The sequence below is a fragment of the Microcaecilia unicolor genome, chromosome 1 (genome assembly GCF_901765095.1).
Source record: "Microcaecilia unicolor chromosome 1, aMicUni1.1, whole genome shotgun sequence".
NCBI lineage: Eukaryota > Metazoa > Chordata > Amphibia > Gymnophiona > Siphonopidae > Microcaecilia > Microcaecilia unicolor.
This window is the reverse complement of record NC_044031.1, coordinates 526,511,520-526,533,089: the sequence shown is the minus strand read 5'-3', so window position 1 is coordinate 526,533,089 and position 21,570 is coordinate 526,511,520.

Here is a 21,570-nt window from a genome sequence, read left to right as displayed (position 1 = left end):
TGACTTGAGGAGAGGGCTAATATGAGCATAGCAACACTGGCGGAATATAAGTCGTGTGGCAGAATTTTGAACAGATTGAAGAGGAGAGAGATGGCTAAGTGGGAGACCTGTGAGAAGCAAGTTGCAATAGTCTAAGCGAGAGGTGATAATAGTGTGGATGAGGGTTCTGGTAGTGTGCTCAGAAAGGAAAGGGCGAATTTTGGTGATATTGTAGAAAAAGAATCGACATGTTTTAGCAGTTTGCTGAATTTGTGCAGAGAAGGAGAGGGAGGAGTTGAAGATGACCCCAAGGTTACGAGCTGATGAGACAGGAGAGATGAGAGTGTTATCCACAGAAATAGAGAATGGGGGAGGAGGAGAGGTTGGTTTAGGGGGAAAGAGAAGAAGCTCAGTCTTGGTCATGCTTAGTTTCAGATGGCGCTGAGACATCCAGGCAGCAATGTCAGACAGGCAGGCAGGCTGATACTTTGGCCTGGATTTCGGCTGAGATTTCTGGTGTGGAGAGGTAGATCTGGGTGTCATCAGCGTTAAGATGATACTGAAAACCATGGGATGAGATCAGAGTACCAAGGGAAGAAGTATAGATGGAGGAAAGAAGAGGTCCCAGGACAGATCCCTGAGGTACACCAACTGACAGTGGGATAGAAGTAGAGGAGGATCCACTAGAGTATACACTAAAGATACGTTGGGAGAGATAATAAGAAAACCAGGAAAGAACAGAGCCTTGAAATCCAAGTGAGGACATCGTATCAAGGAGTAGGCTGTGATCAACAGTGTCAAAAGCAGCAGATAGATCGAGAAGGATGAGGATAGAATAGAGTCCTTTGGATCTGGCTAGGAACAGATCATTGGAGACTTTAGCAAGCGCTTTTTCAGTTGAATGAAGGGGGCAAAAGCCAGATTGAAGTGGATCAAGAATAGCTTAAGATGAAAGAAAGTCAAGGCAACGGCGGTGAACAGCACGTTCAAGTATCTTGGATAGGAAAGGGAGGAGGGAGATGGGGCAATAGTTGGAAGGACAGGTAGGGTCCAATGAAGGACGGCTACTTCGTCCAACATAAATTTACTGACATGGACAGTCGATCATATAAACAACATTGGCACTGTTCCAAAAAGTAATATGTCTAAATCTAAGCACTTGTCCTGTTGTATGTTTCCAAGTCAATCCTGTTCTAGCATAAGGGCACCACTGGCATCTACTACATACTTCATGGGAGCCTTCAGTGATACTCAATGATCTTTCATATTGCTGATGATAACAGTGTGATTCTGTGGGGATAAAAGATATTGGCACCACCAGACTTCCATACTGAGGTCCATAAAAATTTCAAAACAATCTTTCTATACAAGTTCTTTGGTTGCGTTTAATTTTTAAATTAATATAACACAGCAATAACTAAGTCATCACAGGGTACACGGTAATGAGATATAAAACATGGAAATGCATGTAAAGTAGCTCATTACTATGTAAAAATCTATAAATCTAGGATTATTTTAACATCCTGGGATCATCGGGCCTCAAAGCCACGGCCTGATGCGCCTCACCACATATTAAAGGAGCTGTTGGTGCTGTTAGGGAATCAAAGATGCCCTAAACACATCCCTGCTGAAGATCCCAAGACCTTAATGATTTCCCTCCCCACGCTCAAACACCACACACCTGACACAATCCCATTTATCCAATATCAGCTTATCCTTCACCCAATGTACATCTACGTTGTTCCTAAAACATGACATACATCCTCTCACCCATCACACATTCAACCCTCCCAAACTTGCAGTGTCCCTTGTTCCTCCCCCTTTCTCTGCATTGTCCCCTTTTTCCTCCCTCTCTCCTCATTCAACTCCTGGCACTCTCTCTTACCCACCACATTTGCCAAGCACTACTCTTTCCCTTGCAGTCCTCCAGTTTACTCGCATTATCATCCAGCCCTTGCAATCTCTTCTTTCTGCCATTCCTATCACCCCTTCATATACCTCCTCACTCACTACACACCCCATTGCACTGTCCCCTGCTTGTTTGCACTCCCATTCCTCTTCATAATTACAGCAGTTAATTAATAAAACACTAGTTAATCAAAGAACTAATGGTTACAGTACACCAGCAGGATCCATTTTTTTCTACAATAAGCTTCAAACAAAGGATAGCCTGCATTTATAATAGCTTGAAGTTGTGTCTTCTACAAGGTCAGGCTGCTGGTTTAAATGTGGGAAATGAAATCATAAATTAATCCAATCCGACATTTGTATCCCGCCTTTTTCCAATATAAGAATCAAATTGGGTTTCAAAATTAAAACCAAAAGAAAACAGAGAGGATCAATCAAAATACTTATTAAACAAATAGGCCTTTAATGGTTTACGAAATGCTAAATAATTAGACATAGTCTGTATAAATACTGCTAGATTAATAACCAAATGAGCTGTTGTGAAATCTTTTTAATAAGACTTCTTTAACTGTAGGAAAGCCCAAACTAAAGTATAGAATAAAATCGAGAAGAAGATCTGAAAGAAGGAATGGACAATAATTGAATATGAGAGCTTGCCTTGGACACAGGCCGTGGATAATTTTAAAATAACCGTACATTCAATCTTAAACTCTACACAAGTGTCCAGTGGCAGCCATGACGTGGCAAGTTAATATAATAAGGGATAGATTTTCAGAGTGATCACTTGGCAGCTATACTGCATTTAGCTCTGCAAATTATGGATGTTCCACAGAGCAGGGTTTGGTTGAAATAAGGAACTTAGGACTCCTTTTCCTAAGCTGCAGAAAAAGTGGCCTTAGCGCACCCTTACATAGGTATTTCTCGCATTCTAAGGCCATTTTTAGTGCAGCTGGAAAATGAGTGATTTTCCATTTCAGAGTTAATGGCCATGCGCTAATGTTGCCATTAGCACATGGCCATTAACAAAAATTAGCATGTGAGCACTTACCGACGCCCAATTTGTAGGCAGTAAGGGCTCACACCTTACTCCTGTTCTAACCAGTTAGCGAGTGGTAATGTAGCGTTGCTGATTAATATAGAAACGCATACTCTCTGCCCCCAGACGTGCCCCCTCTGTGGAAAAATAATTTTTTTAGTGCTTGGTTTGCGTTTGTACATTGTAGAATTACTGTGAGATGCCTCGGCATGCCCGCGGCAAACCCTTTTAAGCTGTGTTAGCGTGCACTAGTGCTTACTGCAGCTTAGTATAAGAAGTGCTTAATGAGGGGCTCATGCTATGGTATTCTAGACATATAAGTAATGTGTAAATAACACGTCATAGAATACCACATGCGTTGATAGTGTGTATTTTGCCAAAGGGTTTGCGGCTGAGGCAGAGCATGCATACAGGATGAGGCAAAAAAGTAACCCCCTAGAGATTTTTGCTTTTTGCTTTTTTTTCTCAGCAACTGTTTGGAATTTCAACGTGAAATCTTACAGATTTATTTGTTGTTACTATCTATTGGCGAGGTTGCAGACTTTTTAGCATGACCATCCAGTGATTTTCGCGTGTTCAAAAAATGTTTGCACTGTAAAACTACCATTATTTGGAATTAAAAAACAAAAACGAGGCACCAGCGTGCTGTTAATGATGTCACAGTGATGTAGACTTTTGTAAACAATACTTTGAATTTGAATTATATGTATTTGATAATATAAAAATTCACAGATCATTTCTTTAAAAGCACTTTGGATCAGAATGGCAATCAGGGGCAAGGTGTTAGTAGCGGACAAAATGAGAATCCAGACACTGCATGAACAAGGTTTTGAAGCAAAGGCGGTAGTGGGTGTGTATCATCTCAAGAACTGGAAGCTCAGCGTTGTGATGAAAATTTGTCAGTGTGACTGCAAAATCACTAGGTAGTAATGCTAAAATGTCAGTAACATCAACATAGCTTAAGATAATTAAATGTTGTTTAACAGTAATATATAAATAAGTACTAAAACGCTGGGGGGGGGGGGGGAGTTGGGGTGGGCTGGAGGTCCACTGGACCTCCAGCCCCCCCCTTTGCTCACTGGGTGGGAGAGGGTTTGGCTGGCGGCCACTTGACATTTTCTGGGGGTTTGGGGGGGCTGGAGACCCACCGGATCTCCAGGCCTCCCTGAACCTGGGGGGGGGGGGGGGGATCATTGGGGGGACCGGACCTCCAGCCCCCGTTGGTCGGGGCAGGGGTAGACAGGGCCTGGTGGTCCCATGGACCTCCAGCCCTGTTGATCATGAGGGTTTGACAGGTTTGGGCTTTTGACAGCCCCGACCTGTCAAACAAGTGCGGGAGGATTGTGCTGAGCGCATGCTCGGCACATTTCGCCCGCACTTCTACCCCATAATCAGAGATAATTGCGCTGCTTAAATTTGCATGCATTATCTCTGATCATCGGTGCAGTAAAGCCCCACGCTGTTCCAGCGCTATTTTTAGAGCGCTGTTTGGAACAGCGCGGGGCTTTTGATCATGACCTCCTAAGAGCCTAAATTTGGCTTCCAGAACTTTCCTCCCACGTTTTCTTATGTCATTGGTACCCACATGTACCAAGACAGCTGGCTTCTCCCAGCACTATCTAAGATCCCATCTAGGTGATGCGTGAGGTCCGCCACCTTCACAGCAGGCAGACAAGTGACCTGGAAATCCTCAGGTCCACCAGCCTCCCAGCCATCTACATGCCTAATGATCGAATCACCAGCTACAACAGCTGTCCTAACCGTTCCTGCCTAGGCTGAAGTTCTCAGACACATATCCTCAGTGTGAGAGAATAGTTCATCCCCTGGTGGGCAGGTCCTTGCTACAGGAGTACTTCCTACTTCACCAGGGTGATGCTCTCCTTCTCTGCCAGACTGGAGGTGGGATTTTTTTACAGCGTCCATGTAGGTCTCCTCTATGTACCTCTGTTTTCCTCAGCTCTACCAGGTCTGCTTCTCTAGCCTCAAGAGAACATAGTAGTAGTACCTGTTCTCTGAGAGCTAGGAGCTCTTTGCATCAGGCAGACACATATATCCGCTCACCAACTGGGAGATAATTATGCAGGTGACACTCAATGCAAAAGACTAGATAGCACCTCTCTCACTGCTGGACTGCTGTCTCCATCTTAGTATTTTTGAGTTTTTCAATAATGTAAAACTTGCTAAGATATTAAGGATATTAGTCTAATGTAAAAAGTCTTTAGCTTATTTGGTGTATTTTTTATTTATTTAGTGTTTCTTCTTAGAAAGTAATGAAATCTAATTAAAACTCTGTAAGCACACTCCTTGCTTGTTATCCTAATTAGAATAACTGATTATAAATAGAGAGTTGTGCTAGGGGTGGGCAGGAGTTGGGGAGGAGGGTGGGACTGAAGACTAAACTAGGTCCGTCCGTGCCTTCTAGAGGCTATCTGTTAATGCTTAGGTACAAATTTCAAGTTTTAAAACTAGGGGGAAGAGAGTATGAAGATTAGTTGATAAAGTTTGCTTTTTTATATTTTTATTCTACCTGTCACTAACCTGCAATTCCTCCAATCTTTAAGTTTCCAAAGCACAAAGCAAAATAATGTTCACCCACCAGAGAAATGTCTTCCTCTCTCAGAACCTCTCAGAAAGAAAGCCAAGTGGGACCCTCCCTCCTCGCATAGTTCTAAATCCAATGGGACTGCCTCAAACAGACCCCCTCAAGCCAACTCGGCAATCAAATTGCCAACAACCTCTGCAAGCATTCTACTTCCTCCCACCCCAACCAACGCCCAATTCAGGCCAGTAGCAGTTCTACTTTTCCAGCAACCAAAGAAAAGAAAAAAAAAAAAGTACAACCATCATCTGGAACAGAATTTGAGCCCCGTCACTATCCCCCCAAAGATCTTTGGCTGTCAAGTTTCCACCCCCAGAAAAAGTTTGTCTAAAACTATGGGGAAAGTGTCTACCTCCAGAGAAAACTTCCGGTAAGCACAAGTTCTCAGAACGTATTTCTCAGCTGGTACCAATAAATTTGTAATCCGGTATGTTTTTTTAAAAACTATTTTCCTGATCTCTGTTGATCACAAAATATTGGAACAGTGCTGAGTCAGGTTTGGAAATGAAAAGATGGTTCTAAACTGGTCCACATCATTCACAGAAGAGAAAAGCCAGTTTGTGATTTTAGGAGACTTCTCTGAACGTGGTCAGTGGCATGTGTACAGCGAACTTCTATTATTTCTCACTTGATATACTGCCTGTATATTAGAGGCGTAACTATGGGTGGGCCCAGGCCCACCCAGTTTAAGCGCTGAAAAGTGCACTGCCTTTCTGCCTCATAGCAGCGTCGGCCTGCTCAGCCACCTCCCACCTGCTTTTAGTCTCTGGGGCGGCACTGGTAGCTGTAGCAGGGGCGTAGCTATGGGTAGGCCTGGGTGGGCCCAGGCCCACCCAGTCTTGGTTCAGGCCCACCCCATTTGCTTGTCCTCCAATCGGTGCACTGTGAGTGCACTGCACAACGTGCTGTGCTCTGCTGCTCTGATCTCCGTTCATCATAGCGCCTGCCTGCTTTGCCTTGCCTTGCCCCCCAGGACCCCGCAGGCTGCAGCATGCACAGACGCTGGCGCCGCACAGAAACTCTGCCGCCAGTGCCGCTGCCGCGGTTCTCAGAGGCCGACGCACAGAAAAATCTGCCGCCAGTGCTGCAGCTCAGCTGAACGGATCCCTCGCTGTGCCACAGGCTGCCAGCAATAGCTTGAGAAGCTACTGGGGCCTTGCTTCATCTTGCCCCTTGCTCAATCTGCGTTTGATTGAGTCCTGCAATCTTCTGCAGGCAGTACACTCCACTGTGGTCCCAGAGGCAGCAAAGGGAGCACATGTGCACTGCTCTTTGAATCTGGCCCTGTCCAGGTAAAACAACAACTAAAGTTTTATATCTACAGTATAATGCTGGTGCTGGGCTTCTATGTGAGGGTGGGTTCTGTTCTTCACTGCCTAGGGGAAAAAGGTATATTTAATCATTACATATACCTTTTTTTCCCCTAGGCAGTGAAAAGCCCACCCTCACCCAGAAACCCACTAACAATAAATTTTAATGTTGGGTTTCTGGATGGGGGTGGGCTCAGTCCCCAGTTTAAAATTTTTTTAAAAAGTTGTATATTTGTTCATGTTGGTGGGTTTTCGGGTGGGGATGGTCTCTGTAGTGCTCAGGTTAAAATAATGTTTCAAAAATATTTAACGTAGGTGGGATGTTGATGTGCTTCAGGGTGGGTGGGGAGGAATACTGAGAAGGGCAGAGATGCCAAAACTGGGGGGGGGGGGGGGATGGGTAGGGCGTAGGACAGTGTTGATGCCTAGCTACAGGATGGATGGTGGGGAAGGGAAGGCTACAGGGATGGAAAGTGAAGAAGGGCTGATACTGGGCTATGGAGATGGATGGGGGATGGGGGGTTGGGAAGGGCTGATGCCGAGCTATAGGACAATTTCTAATTTTTAGTCTTTTATTCTATAATTGATGAGTGTTGTTTTTTGTTCTTCATGTGACCGAACAGGTGAGAGATTCTGCTGGCATGTGGTTTGTGTGGGGATCTATGAGTCTGACTTGTTTGGCTTTTCCAATGGGATGTGCATTGCTGTTGTGTATATTCACTGATGCAGTTTTAAAGGTACTGTTATTGGTATTCATGTTCAGAATTGGTGCTAAGGTTTGCGATACAGGCTCTAAGAAAATTCTTTGCAGGATTTAGTGTTACTTCACAAAGTACCTAGCGGTGAAGGGATTTTGTGTTATTGAGGTGCTACCAACCAGAATTTGAATACATTTTTCCTATGAAAAGCTGTAAGAGCAAACATTCTAGCTTTGTTCTGAATTCTACAGATTCCACAGTAGGTGGAAAAATATCTTGATGACAGTAGGATTTTTCTTATTTCATCAGTGAGAATTCTGCGGCTTTGCTTCATGCAGTTTTTGACATGTTGAAGAACAGACAAAGATTAACATTTTTGAAAAATATAGGTATTTACCTGTTTTGCTTAATCAATCATTTACATTTGTTATAAAGCCATTGCTGTAATTATACTGTAAGATCCTGTCACATGTGTTGAGATGTTTGCCATTATAGTAGACTTACATCAGGTCAAGTTTAAGATATGGAATAATGTAACTATATTTATCATTTTTCCCTTTTAAGTATGTATATATGTGGTTTATGTTGATGCAGAGCAGTTACTGGGCAGAGCAATCCATCATCAAGTGCATTGTAAGGCATTATTTTGTGGTATCCCAAGAAACACTTCTCATACCTATATACATAGTGCTAGTGCCCACCCATATTAGCTCTGGGCCCACCCAAAAATTCAGGTCTGGCTACGCCACTGAGCTGTAGTGAGCAAAGTGATGCTCCATGACGCAAGCCACGTGCTGTGCGGTGCCAAACAAATCCGCCACTTCCTGTGGGCTGAGGTCATGTGTGTGTGGTGCCCTTCTTTTTCCGGCCTGAACAATGAGTCTGGTAGTTTGTCTCCGGTGGCTCCCCCGTTTCCCCGTGTGGGGCCTCGACAATCGGAAACAGCTCCGCGGGCTCAGCAGAGGGAAGTTAGCCCCGTATTGGCCCTCCGTTGCTCCTCTTTTCTTGTCCGACTCTCAGGTCTCCGGCGTGGTTCCCGCAAGACTGGTGGATGAGTCAGGACTCGGGAGGGTTGCCGTCCCTCGACGTCAGTCTGCTCCTCTCGGCCGGCGCTCCGATGGTGGAGCGGTCGGTGTGAGGTAGGTCCCCTCGTATCAGCTCAGGCATTTATATTTTGAGGAGCCAGGGGCAGACACCATGGGGGTGGGGGAGAGAGAATTACATGCCCACCCACATTGGGCCAAGGCCCACCCAGAATTGGTTGTCTGGCTACACTACTGTAAGGTACCTAAGCTGTATGCATCTATTCTCTGCAGAAGTCACATTATATGAAGGTTATACGAAGGCTCATCTTGCCCCATTTAGATACTGGCTAGTATTAAATTTGCTGAAACTGAACTTATTTTTATATAGATCTTGTTTATTTATCTTGACTAGGTTATAAGCACCACAGTGCAGGGACCATCTCTTATTTGTTTCTGTAAAGTGCTGCATACACCTGGTAGTGTTTTACAAATAATTATAGTAGTAGTAATAATAATATTATAATCTGCTTCCAAACTCCCTGTGGGTTGATGTCTACTTATGTTATTAGTGAGGTTTTAACTGAAGAGTGTGTAGCTGCATTACAAATATTTAATGTGATTCTGTGACCTTTGCATACAAGGAAGTGCAGAGAAAAAAATATGGTTCACTTAGCACAAGTTAGAAACTTGTGAACAGTTGTATCATTTGTCAGTTCTTCCGCCTTTATTGCTGACCATTTTATAAACATTCATATTTTAACCATTACTATATTGATTCATCTCATGCTTACAGCAAGGCTTGAGCTGCTAAGAAGGCAGTGAATGCTTTTAAAATCTACACTAGGGAATTCATTATTCATATTTAAATTCCCCAGTGTAGTCTTTAAAAGGCCAGAGCTAGCATGACCTCTTTTCCCAGCCCAACCCTTCACTGTGAGCATGAGGAAATTGAATCTAGTATCCTTTTATATAAAGTTGATTGAATTATGAATGTGGAAAATGTGTGAATGGTCAGTAGTTAAGGCTGAAGCCCCGACAAATGGTGCTACAGATTTCTAGCTTGAGCTAAGTGAATCATGTTTTTATGATCCTCTTACCTCTAGGTCGCTGATTCAAGTTTAGCTCAGATCTGTAGGGATCTTTAAAGTGAACTGTTGGTCTGAGGCCAGCTTTGGAGGATCATAGCAGAAACATTCCCATTGCTGCCCCTTCCAGACTTCTGCACATCTGTGAATTCTGCCCTGATCTGTGATATGCGCATAAGGCAAGAGAGAGCTTTCAGGATGAGCTTCTCACATTTCAGTTGATTTATATAACTTGGTGGCTAAGGTATTACTTGGATTAGGACTAGTGTTAAAATACATACTTTGACATAATGTGCACATTTTGCGATAGGCATGCACGTGGGTGGTGTCTGGATGGAATATGCAAGAATGCTTGTAGATTAAAGTTACAATTGGTATGTCGTATTAATGGAACTCTATCATTTAATTATCATTTAACATGCAGTTAACCGGAGCGTGCACTTAACCGTTGTGACCCAAAGAAGCTTGACATCTGATAAACATATGTACAGTACTGTTTATTATACCTACAGTATACAGTCTCCGTTAACTGACGTTATACAGTCTCTGTTAACCGACGTTAGGCTTACTTGAAGTAATCAGTCATAGTCCTCTGTACACTCTTGTGTCTGTGAGTTCCATAGACTACATCTGCCACACGGTAAAAACTGTCATAGCACTGATATCCAGTGGCCTCCAGATAGGTCCGCACGGTTTTGAGACTCTCCAGCGCTCTTGCAAAAGTGACAGGAGGTTGTTGAATTTCATCAGCTTGTGCCTCACTGCTCATTTCATCATCTGTTTCATCATCAGCCATTGCCTGCGTGTAGGTGCATATCTCGACATCAGTGCTGTCAGCTGTTTGTAGATCGTAATCAACAGCTACGTAGTGATGAAACTTCCCTTCAGTAACACCAGCTGGGATGTCAATAGCCTGTTCTTCTGACGCGTTTGCAACAGCTGCATCTGTTTCGTCCCTCTCTACATTCTTAACAAAGCTTGCCCGCTTGTAGCAGTTCACAATGGTTGCCTGTGTAACATGATTCGAGGCTTCTTTCTGCATATGTAGGGAATCCAACAATGATAGATTACGAGCCAGTTCAACAGCACATTTATCCTTGCCAGTCTGGTCATCCATAACGCTCATCAGACGACGTAGCACAAGAGCCCGATAATGTTTTTTGAAATTGGCTATTATGCTCTGATCCATAGGTTGGATCAGAGAGGTAGTGTTTGGTGGCAGGAAGACCAACTTGACGTTAGACAGCCTGACATCATCACTGTGTGCAGCACAATTATCACAAAGCAACAAAATCTGACGCTTTTGTGCCCGCAGTCTAGTGTCTAACTTCTTTAGTCACTGCTTCCAAATTTCCCTAGTCAACCATGAATTTGCGTTAGCCTCGTATAACACAGGAAGTTGCTTAACATTCTTGAAGCAACAGGGCTGTTTGCTCTTTCCAATGACACGTGGTTCCAACTTCTCACTCCCATCAATATTGCAGCAAAGGAGGATCATCAGTCGGTCCTTCGACGTTTTACCTCCTGTAGTTTCGGCTTGTTTGAATGCAAGTGCTCCATCAGGAATCGCTCGCCAGTAGAGACCGTTTTTGTCAGCATTGAAAATGTCACGAGGTGCAAACTCATTCAAGATGGTAGGAAGAACTGAAACAACCCAATTTTCAGCACCAAAGTCATCAGCGCCTTGTTTTTCACCATTCTGTTTCTTGAATTTTATGTTGTTCCTGTCCTTCCATCTTTCCAACCATCCAACAGTGGCTTTGAATTCAGTTAGTCCAAGACTTTCAGCTAGCTGATTAGCTTTCTCCATAAGCAGTGGACCACTGACAGGAAACTGTCTGCTCCTGACTTGAGAAAACCACTGAAGAAGAGCATCTTCTACCTCCTCAGCTTTTCCCGCCCGTTTTCATTTCTGTTGTGGATTTGTATTGTTTTGCCAGTCTTCCAGAAGCTGGTCTTTCTGCTTCAAGATACGTGAAATTTGACTGGGATTGACACCATATTCTTTAGCAATAGTTGCTTGACTTTGTTTTCTAATTTTTTAAGAACTTCTATTCATTCAGCCAGTGTTCAAGTCTTACAGTTGCGCAATGACGACGACGACGACAACTCCAGTGTACACTCCAACAACATTCTTTCACTTATTCTGTCTGTGGCAGTTAAAGGGGTGGTAAATTTGAAATCTCGTTGTTTGTCATGTGCCAATCGGCTTCCATATTCCGTGTGTGCGCTTATGCGGAGTCTTTCCTGCAGAGGAGCAATCTTAAACCATGCATATAAGCGAATCTTGCATTTATCAGTGGTGCGCTAAACCGAAGTTTGTCCCCATAGAAATTGATGGCGCCAAAAACGAGACCGAAGTACGGCATTCAGTTAAACAGAGCATGTTTATCCGACGTATGGAGTGCACTGTATGTATATATATATATATATATATATATATATATATATATATATTAGTTTATTTATTTTTATTTTTTATTTTTCAATCCTAGGTATATTTTTGTAGGCTCAGTAGGGCAGGTGGTGGTTACATTTTCACATACTTTCATACATTTTTATATATTTTATTACACATTTATATTTTTATATATTTTCATTCAGGCTCATTTCTGTATTTATTCTTTTGCTTTATTTACATCTGAATCATTTTCAGCTTAAGTATCCCGGATTGTATATATATTCATTATTCAAATTTATTTAGTAATCGTTGTTGGTATTCAATCTTTCATTCTTTTATTTTCGTATTTTATTTTATTTTACTTTACTATATTATTTTCTGGAACAATTGCACATCAAAGCTTGCAGATTCTGTTGCGCTATGCTTGTTAATAAAGTTTTTCTTCCAGTGATGTCATGTTCGCACACAGCTCCGGAGTTACCCCGCCTCCATGGAAGCCTTTATTAGTTCCATAGCAGTGGCAAATCTAAGAGAGCGACAGCCCTAACCCAAATCCCTGAAGGAGTTTGTGTGAAACCCGTGGCGTCAAGCGTTTTGTTATATCTACAGAGAAGAGCAGTCTTTTCTCCATGACAATTGAGTGATATCATCGGAGCCCTTAACGTTTGGTTTTACGATCACTGCAGGGCTCATAAGAGGGTGTTTTGTTATATCTAAAGGGAAGAACAGTCTTTTCTCCATGACAATTGAGCGCTATTATCATCAGAGCTCTTAGCATTTGGTTTTATGACCAGCGCAGGGCTCATGAGATAAGTAAAAGTTCCTTACATTTTGATGTTATTTATGCTGGCTTAGTTGGTTATTTGTAGTGCATTTGTATTATTTGCACAAGTGGGGCACACAATTGCATATTATTGCACACTAGTAAAAAAGGCCCGTTTCAGAGACAAATGAAACGGACGCTAGCAAGGTTTTCCTCGGAGTGTGTATGTTTGGGAGAGTGTATGTGAGAGTGACTGTTTGAGAGTCAGAGTGAAAGTGTGAGTGTGTGAGAGAGAGTGAGTCTGGGTGTGAGTGTGAGAATGAGAGTGTGTGCAAGTGTGTATGTGAGACACAGTGTGATAGAGAGTGTGTGTGTGTGGCCATCCATGCTCCTCTGTCCCCTGCCCCCTCCATTCATCCCTTTCCAGCATTTCCCCTCTTTGCCTGAGGCCTGCCCTGCAATCCATATCCATCCATGCCCATCTGTCCCCTCCATTCATCCCTATCCAGCAATTCCCCTTTCCCTGAGCCCTGCCGTCCCAATCCATGGCCATCCATGTTACTCTGTCACCTGCCCCCTCCATTCATCCCTATCCAGCATTTGCCCTCTCTGCCTGAGGCCTGCCCTGCAATCCATGCTCCTCTGTCCCCTGCCGCCTCCATTCATCCTTTTCCAGCAAGTCCCCTCTCTCCCTTCCATGACCCCCCCCCTCGCATCCATGCTCCTCTCTCTCCCATGTTCCAGCCTGGCCCGCCCTCTTCTTCTCCCCCCCTTCGCATCCATGCATCCGTTTTTTTTTTTCTTCTTTTAAAATGTACCTCCGTGGCGGTTCCGGCAGCGAAGCGTCAGGGAAGGAGGCGGCGCTCCCGACGTCTAGGTTTCCCTTCGCTGTGTTCCGCCTTCTTTTGACGTCATCCTTGACGTCAGAAGAAGGCGGAACACAGCGAAGGGAAGGCTAGACGTCGAGAGCGCCGCCTCCTTCCCTGACGCTTCGCTGCCGAGCGATGCGATTGGTTGAGTGTCATTGCTCCGCCCTCGACGTCATCACGTTTGACGCGTGGGCGGGGCAGACACAATGCGATCTCACCCCCTTCACTTTTGGCTAAAAGAGGCTTCATAGAACGTTGGAGGTGTGTTTTATATAGAGAGATAAAAAATTAACACTGTGCGTTAGCAGCCCAATGAATGAAGTGCAATGTTTCACCCGTTAGTGGTCTTCAGTGACTATCACGTGGGTGTTTAAATTTCTGAGGACGCTCCTCTCCTTTCTATATATTTGGTACTCTCTCCTGGTTAGGGATGTTCTATTCTTTCTGTAGATTAAATATGGCAGAAAGGTGAGCAGCTTCAGGCTGCAAATGCACAAGGAAACACCTCCTGCCCATTGACTGACAGATTGACCCTTCCCCACAGCACCATCCTATCCAGAGCTCTACTGTAGGGATATGCATTTGTTTGAGAAGACACGGGAAGCGTTAACAACCTTTCCATCTAGTTTTATGTCATTATTAGCGTGAAACACTATTTCATTTTTTTTGCCCTGTGTTGGATAGAGTTCACATTATTGGAAAAGTATGTGTACTGTTTGCAAAGAGTGCACGCTTTTTCCAACATTGCCCATGAAGCAGACAAGCAAAATAAACAAAATGAAAATTTCCCTAAACAAAGTGAAACATTTGGGGTTGCATATCCTTAAGGAACAAGGGGCAATCTGGGGGCAGTATCTGGGCAGAGTTGAGATTTACCTAGTTAGCAGCGATTTTCAGACTGCTAACCCGGTGAATGCCCAGATAAAGTTAGGACAGCCTTTTATCTGTCCTAGCTTTATTTGGCCAGTTATCTGAACACTAGTCTGTACATCAGTTGGCATCAGATAATTTCTGGCAGCCAGCCAAGACCCAGATATGCAGTGCCGACCTGAGGGCTGTGCAAGCAGTGCAGCCGCACAGGGCACAAGAGAGACAGTGGTGCAAAAAATCATTCACCATTCATTGTGTCCCCAGTGGTGGCCACAGGGTGGGGGTGCTAGGGAATGTGTCACACAGGCCACAATTCCTGCTTGGGACACTCCTTGGATATTCAATGCTGGTGCCTGGATTAGGTCTGACATCAAATTCTCCCCCCACCGGTGGTCAGTGCCATTAATATTGCTGACCAGGCTGAATATTGGTACGATTGGTTTCTAATTATGTTTTTTATTTTGGAATATTATTGCACCTTAACTGAATCTTTTTACTGGAGAGAACAGAATGTAAAATCAGGTAGGGTTGTATGAACTGTTTATGAATTATATTTTTATATGATATTGTAATGTAGCATACTATACCATACTTTGTGTTGTTATTTGAATATTTTTTACTGCTGTAGGTGTCTATTGATCATGTTTGATTTATTCTTACTGTATACAGCCTTCAGTGAATTCCTTCAAACAGGCAGTAAATAAATTCTAATAAATAAATAAATATTTATAATACTGTATTTTGTTGCATTTTTATGATTCTGTAAGCTGCTTTGGGTGTTCACATTGGGTTCAATCAGGCAGGAATAGAAACAAATATTGATTTGCCATAATGTTTTGGTTCCTAAAGAATTGTGAGAGAAAGTGTAATTGATGCAATTATGCATACATTTAGGTATTTAGAGATAACAGCAGCAGTATTAAAGTGGCACTTATCTGCTTATCGGTTATATGATTGAATTGAATTCAAAACTACAAAATGTAACATAATGCCCAGTGACTTATTGAATTAATTTGTGTTGGCTTAAGTTCTTGAGCATTGGTTTGACAAAGTGCAGCAAAGAACAGCATTCATTAATCAGTACAGGAACTTATGAACAATATAATCTGTTTAGAAAAGCTTAATTTCTCAGCTCAGTTTTTAGGGTCTGTTCTTAACCTGATATTGATACCGTGGTTATAAAGACAGTGGGCCCTGTTTACTAAGGTGCATTTGTTCTGTCCTCTGACAACCTCGTACTAGTTTATAATGTAATCCTAAAATGTGTTTAATGCTTTTACTGTTATTCTCATTTCTAAGAATTTTCACTGCTGCAGTTCCCACTGCAAAGATACATGAGCAATGCATTGTGTGTAATGTAGTTCGCAGGCGATGCAGCCACACTTGCCTATCTGTATAAGAACTGTACTATTGGTGGTGCTGCTGCCTAGACTTCTTCTCTTTCTCAGCCAAGCTTGGTTCCTTTGTCTACCTGCTATCATTTCCTGGTCATTCTTACTATCTCTGTCCTGAGAGGTCAGCCAGGTATGACCTTTTCCTCCAATCGAGGGCTGTCCTCTAGGACTACTACTACTACTACTTAACATTTCTAGAGCGCTACTAAGGAACTTACGCAGCGCTGTACAGATTAATAAAAAGACAGTCCCTGCTCCAAGGAGCAAGGGGACCACCCCTTGCTACCCGATGGCAAGCTCTGTCCTCATTAGTCTATTTACCCCCTCCTCCCTGGGCCTGTGTGAGCCCTTCTTAGCCTCTCCCTACGCCCCGCCATGAGGCATTCTCCATCTTGCTTCGGACAGCACTTGTCCTACTTCACTCCTTGGAACAAACTTGTTTTTTTACCTTGAATATATCTTCTTAATAAGATTTGCACTTTCCAGTCACCCAGCTCTGAGACACTTCTATCTGTTCAACTATTTCCCACCTCTGCAATAAAGCTGCCTCTCTTCAGATTTCTACCTCCAACCACTGGTACAGCTGTCAGAATTACGGAGTCTCTGTGACCTGGGGCAACACTTCTGAACATCATGACTGTGAGTAAATTATCTATGTTCATTCAATAAAAGGAAACTTCAGAAAATAATAGAGAATTCAGGTGTGCTCTGGCGTGCCAAGGTTATACTTCAAGATATTGAGGCTTTAAAGTTAAACAAATCTTAAGAGGCTTGACAGCGTTATCGTTTTTAATGCGCCTATAATTAGCTAACTGTGTAGGCACCTATAGGGATATTGTAGGCGCGTACATGATTAACGCACATTAAAAACACTAACTCGCCTATAACGTGGCTTAGTAAACAGGGCCCAGTGCATCACAAATGAGAGCATTCTTCAAGTTTTCTTTTACATAGAAACATGACTGCAGATAAAGGGAAATGGGACTTGATATACTGCCTTTCTGAGGTTTTTGCAACTACATTCAAAGCAGTTTATATATATTCAGGTACTTATTTTGTACCAGGGGCAATGGAGGACTAAGTGACTTGCCCAGAGTCACAAGGAGCTGCAGTGGGAATTGAACTCAATTCCCCAGGATCAAGGTCCACTGCACTAACCACTAGGCTGCACCTCTACTGGGCCAAATGACCCATCAAGTCTGCCCATCCTCTGTAACCCCCAATTCTACCTGTTCCTAAGCGATCCCACATGCTTATCACATGCCTTTTTAAATTCTGGAACAGTCCTAGACTCCACCACCTCCACCGGGAGGCCATTCCACGCCTCCACCACCCTTTCTGTGAAATAATACTTCCTTAGGTTACTCCTAAGCCTATTCCCTCTTAACTTTGTCATATGCCCCCTCATTCCACAGCTGTCCTTCATTTGAAAAAAGGCCCTCTTCCTGTACATAAATGCCCTTGAGATATTTAAATGTTTCTATCATGTCTCCTCTCTCCCTCCTCTCTTCCAACGTATGCATGTTGGTTGAGGGAGAGGGTTGGGGGCGAAGAGGGGTTGGTGGTGGGGAGGCGAAGATAGTGGTGGGCAGACTTATACGGTCTGTGCCAGATCCGGTGGTGGGAGGCGGGACTGGTGGTTGGGAGGCTGGGAATAGTGCTGGGCAGACTTATATGGTCTGTGCCCTGAGCCAGGGAATAGTGCTGAGCAGACTTATAAGGTCTGTGCCAGAGCCGGTGGTGGAAGGCGGGACTGGTGGTTGGGAGGAGGGGATAGTGCTGGCCAGACTTATACGGTCTGTGCCCTGAAAAAGACAGGTACAAATCAAGGTAAGGTATACACATGAGTTTATCTTGTTGGGCAGACTGGATGGACCGTGCAGGTCTTTTTCTGCCGTCATCTACTATGTTACTATGTTGAGGTTCATAAGCCTGTCCCTATAATTTTTGCATTCAAGACCGTTTACTAATTTCGTAGCCGCCCTTTGGACCGACCAGGGGCGTATCTGCGTGGGGCCACAGGGGCCTGGGCCCCCGCAGATTTTGCCCTGGACCCCCTACCGCCATCAACCCTCCCCGCTGCCGTTGTTTACCTTTGCTGGCGGGGGACCCCAACCCCCGCCAGCCGACCTGACATCTTTAAAGTTCTTCTTCGGCCTCCGTGGCCGTGCTGTAGTTGACTGTTCAATCCAGTTCGGAGTCTGACTCCCAGCACGTTGTAAGTGCAGGACAACGTGCTGGGACGTCAGACTCCGAACTGGATTGAACAGTCAACTACAGCACGGCCACGGAGGCCGAAGAAGAACTTTAAAGACGTCAGGTCGGCTGGCGGGGTTGGGGTCCCCCGCCAGCTGAAGAAATATCTTAAAAGGCGGCAAGCGGACCTCGGCTGGCGGGGGGTTGGGGTCCCCCGCCAGCAAAGGTAAACAACGGCAGCGGGGGAGGGTTGACAGCGGGGGGGGAGGAGGGTGGAGAGTCGTTGGTGGGGAGGTTCTGGCAATGGCGGCAGTGGCGGCGGGGGGGGGGGGGCTAAAATGTGCCCCCTCTCTCTGGCTCTGGCCCCCCCTACCGCCAGAGTCCAGATATGCCCCTGGGACCGACTCCATCCTGTTTATATCTTTCCGTAGGTGTGGTCTCCAGAACTGCATGCAGTACTCCAAATGGGGCCTCACCAGAGACTTATACAACGGCACTATCACCTCCTTTTTCCTGCTGGTCATGTCTCTCTTTATGCACCTAAGCATCCTTCTGGCTTTGGCCGTCGCTCTTTCTACCTGTTTGAAAGCTTTAAGGCCATCAGACACAACCCCCCCCCCCCCAAGTCCTGCTCTTCCTTCGCACACTTAAGCACTTCACCCCCTATACTGTACCGTTCCCTCGGATTTTTGCGACCCAAGTGCATGACACTGCATTTTTTGTGATTAAACCTTAGTTGCCAAATATCGGTCCATTCCTCTAGCTTCGCTAGGTCCTTCTTCATGTCATTCATACCTTCCAGGGTGTCCACCCTGTTGCAGAGTTTAACATCATCCGCAGAGAGACAAACCTTACCAGACAGCCCCTCCACAATATCGCTCACAAAGACGTTAAAAAGAGCCGGCCCTAGGACCGATCCCAGCGGTACTCCACTGACGACCTCCTTTTCTTCAGATCAAGCTCCATTTACCACTACCCTCTGTCTCCTACCAGTCAACCAATTTTTAACCCAATCCGTTACTCTAGGTCCCATACCGAGGGCACTCTATTTATCAGTCGCCTGTGCGGAACCGTGTCAAAGGCTTTGCTGAAATCCAAGTATACCACATCAAGCGCCCCTCCCACATCCAACTGTTTGGCCACCCAGTCGAAGAAGACAGTCAGATTCGTCTGACACGACCTGCCACTAGTGAAGCTATGCTGCCTCGGGTCCCGCATTCCATGTAATTCAAGAAATGTCACAATTCTCCTCTTTAGAAGCGTTTTCAGTAGCTTACTCACCACCAAGGTCAGACTGACAGGCCTGTAATTCCCAACCTCCTCCTTACTTCCACTCTTGTGCAGGGGAACCACATTCGCCCTTCTCCAGGCTGCTGGGACCACTCCAGTATCTAAGGAAGCATTGAAGAGTTCCGTCAGCGGAGCCGACAGAACTTCTCCGAGTTCCTTAAGCACCCTCAGGTGTATCCCATCAGGCCCCATCGCTCTGTCTACTTTTAGTTTGGCGAGCTCCTCATGAACACAGTCCTCCGTAAACGGGTCTTGGTCTACCATCCATCCATCGCCTTTAGCCTTTGTTTTCTGCAGCCCTACCCCTGGTCTTTCATTTGTGAACACAGAGCTGAAATAATCGTTAAGCAGTTCAGCTTTATCCTTATCATCTTCCACATATTTCTCTCCCTCAGCTTTGAGCCTCACAATGCTATTATGGCCCTTCCTTTTGTCACTTACATATCTGAAAAAGGTCTTGTCCCCCAATTTTACCATATTAGCTATCTTTTCCTCCATTTGCCGCTTTGCTTTCCTGATAGCTTTTTCAGCTTCTCTTTGCTTATTTATGTATTCTCTCCTGTCCTCATCTTTCTGAGACGTCTTGTAACATGCAAAGGCTAGCCTCCTTCCCCTTATCTTTTCAGCTACTACATTCAAGTACCAGAGAGGCCTTCTTTTCCTCTTACTTTTATGTAATTTTCTAACATAAAGGTTAGTTGCCTTTAATATAGCTCCTTTCAGTTTTGTCCATTGCTGTTCTACATCCTTCAGCTGTTCCCATCCCGCTAACTGTTCCTTGAGAAATTTCCCCATCTCGGCAAAGTTAGTTCCTTTGAAATCCAGGACCTACAATCTCGAATGAGCCCTCTCTACTGTTTTAATATTGAGCCATACCATACAATGATCACTAGATGCCAAATGGTCCGCCACCTTGACAACAGAAACGTACTCTCCATTCGTAAGCATCAGGTCCAGAACAGCTCCATCCCGCGTCGGTTCCGTCACCCACTGCCGGAACAATTCTTCCTGTAGGGAATCTAAGATCTCTTTGCTTCTAGATGATCCCGCAGCCGGGACACCCCAATCAACATCCGGCATATTGAAGTCACCTATCAGTAGTACTTCCCCTTTCCTAGCTATCTTGCGGATGTCTTCAATTAAGTCCCTGTCCATTTCCTCCGACTGTAAGGGTGATCTGTATATCACTCCAATATAGATACATTTTCCTTTCCCTCTTTCCAGTTTAACCCACAGTGCTTCTGCCACACCCCACATGTCTTGCAGTTCTGTCACTTGGATATCATTCTTAGCATTTAATGCCACACCTCCACCCTTTTTTCCTACCCTGTCCTTCCTGAATAGATTATAGCCAGGTATAGCAACATCCCAGTCATGGTTCTCTGTGAACCACGTCTCCGTGACCACCACTTGTAGTATTTTGTAAACAGAAGAGAAAAAGTGGAGATCAGAACATTTTTGAAAAAAAATCTAAACCAGGCCAGAGTCTTCACATTTCTGAAAGGAATGTACATCTGTTCTAACTCTGCCTGGTGTCCTGGAGCTTGTCACTGTTGTACGTTGCTGAGCAGCATTGTGGACTGTGGCTTAGCCAGAGTCAGTTTTGGGTGGGCCTGAGCCCAAAATGGGTGGGCTCCTGCCCACCCGGGCCCACCTACGCCACATTTTGAGGAACTGGGTCTTGAGTAGACACAGAAAACGTCAGGTAGGCAAGTGGAATTTGAGGCAACATCAGAAAGCTATCTCATCACTGTTTTTAATGCTGTAAAATGCTAACGTGCCTCAGTGAATAGGGCCCATTGTCTTTATAACCACGGTATCAATATCAGGTTAAGAACAGAGCATAAAAACTGAGCTGAGAAATTATGCTTTTCTAAACAGATTATATTGTTCATAAGTTCTTGTACTGATTAATGAATGCTGTTCTTTGCTGCACTTTGTCAAACCAATGCTCAAGAACTTAAACCAACACAAATTAATTCAATAAGTCAAGTCACTGGGCATTATGTTACATTTTGTAGTTTTGCATTCAATTCAATCATATAACTGATAAGCAGATAAGTGCCACTTTAATACCACTGCTCTTATCTCTAAATGCCTAAATGTATGTATAATTGCAACAATTACACTTTGTCCTGATCTCCACT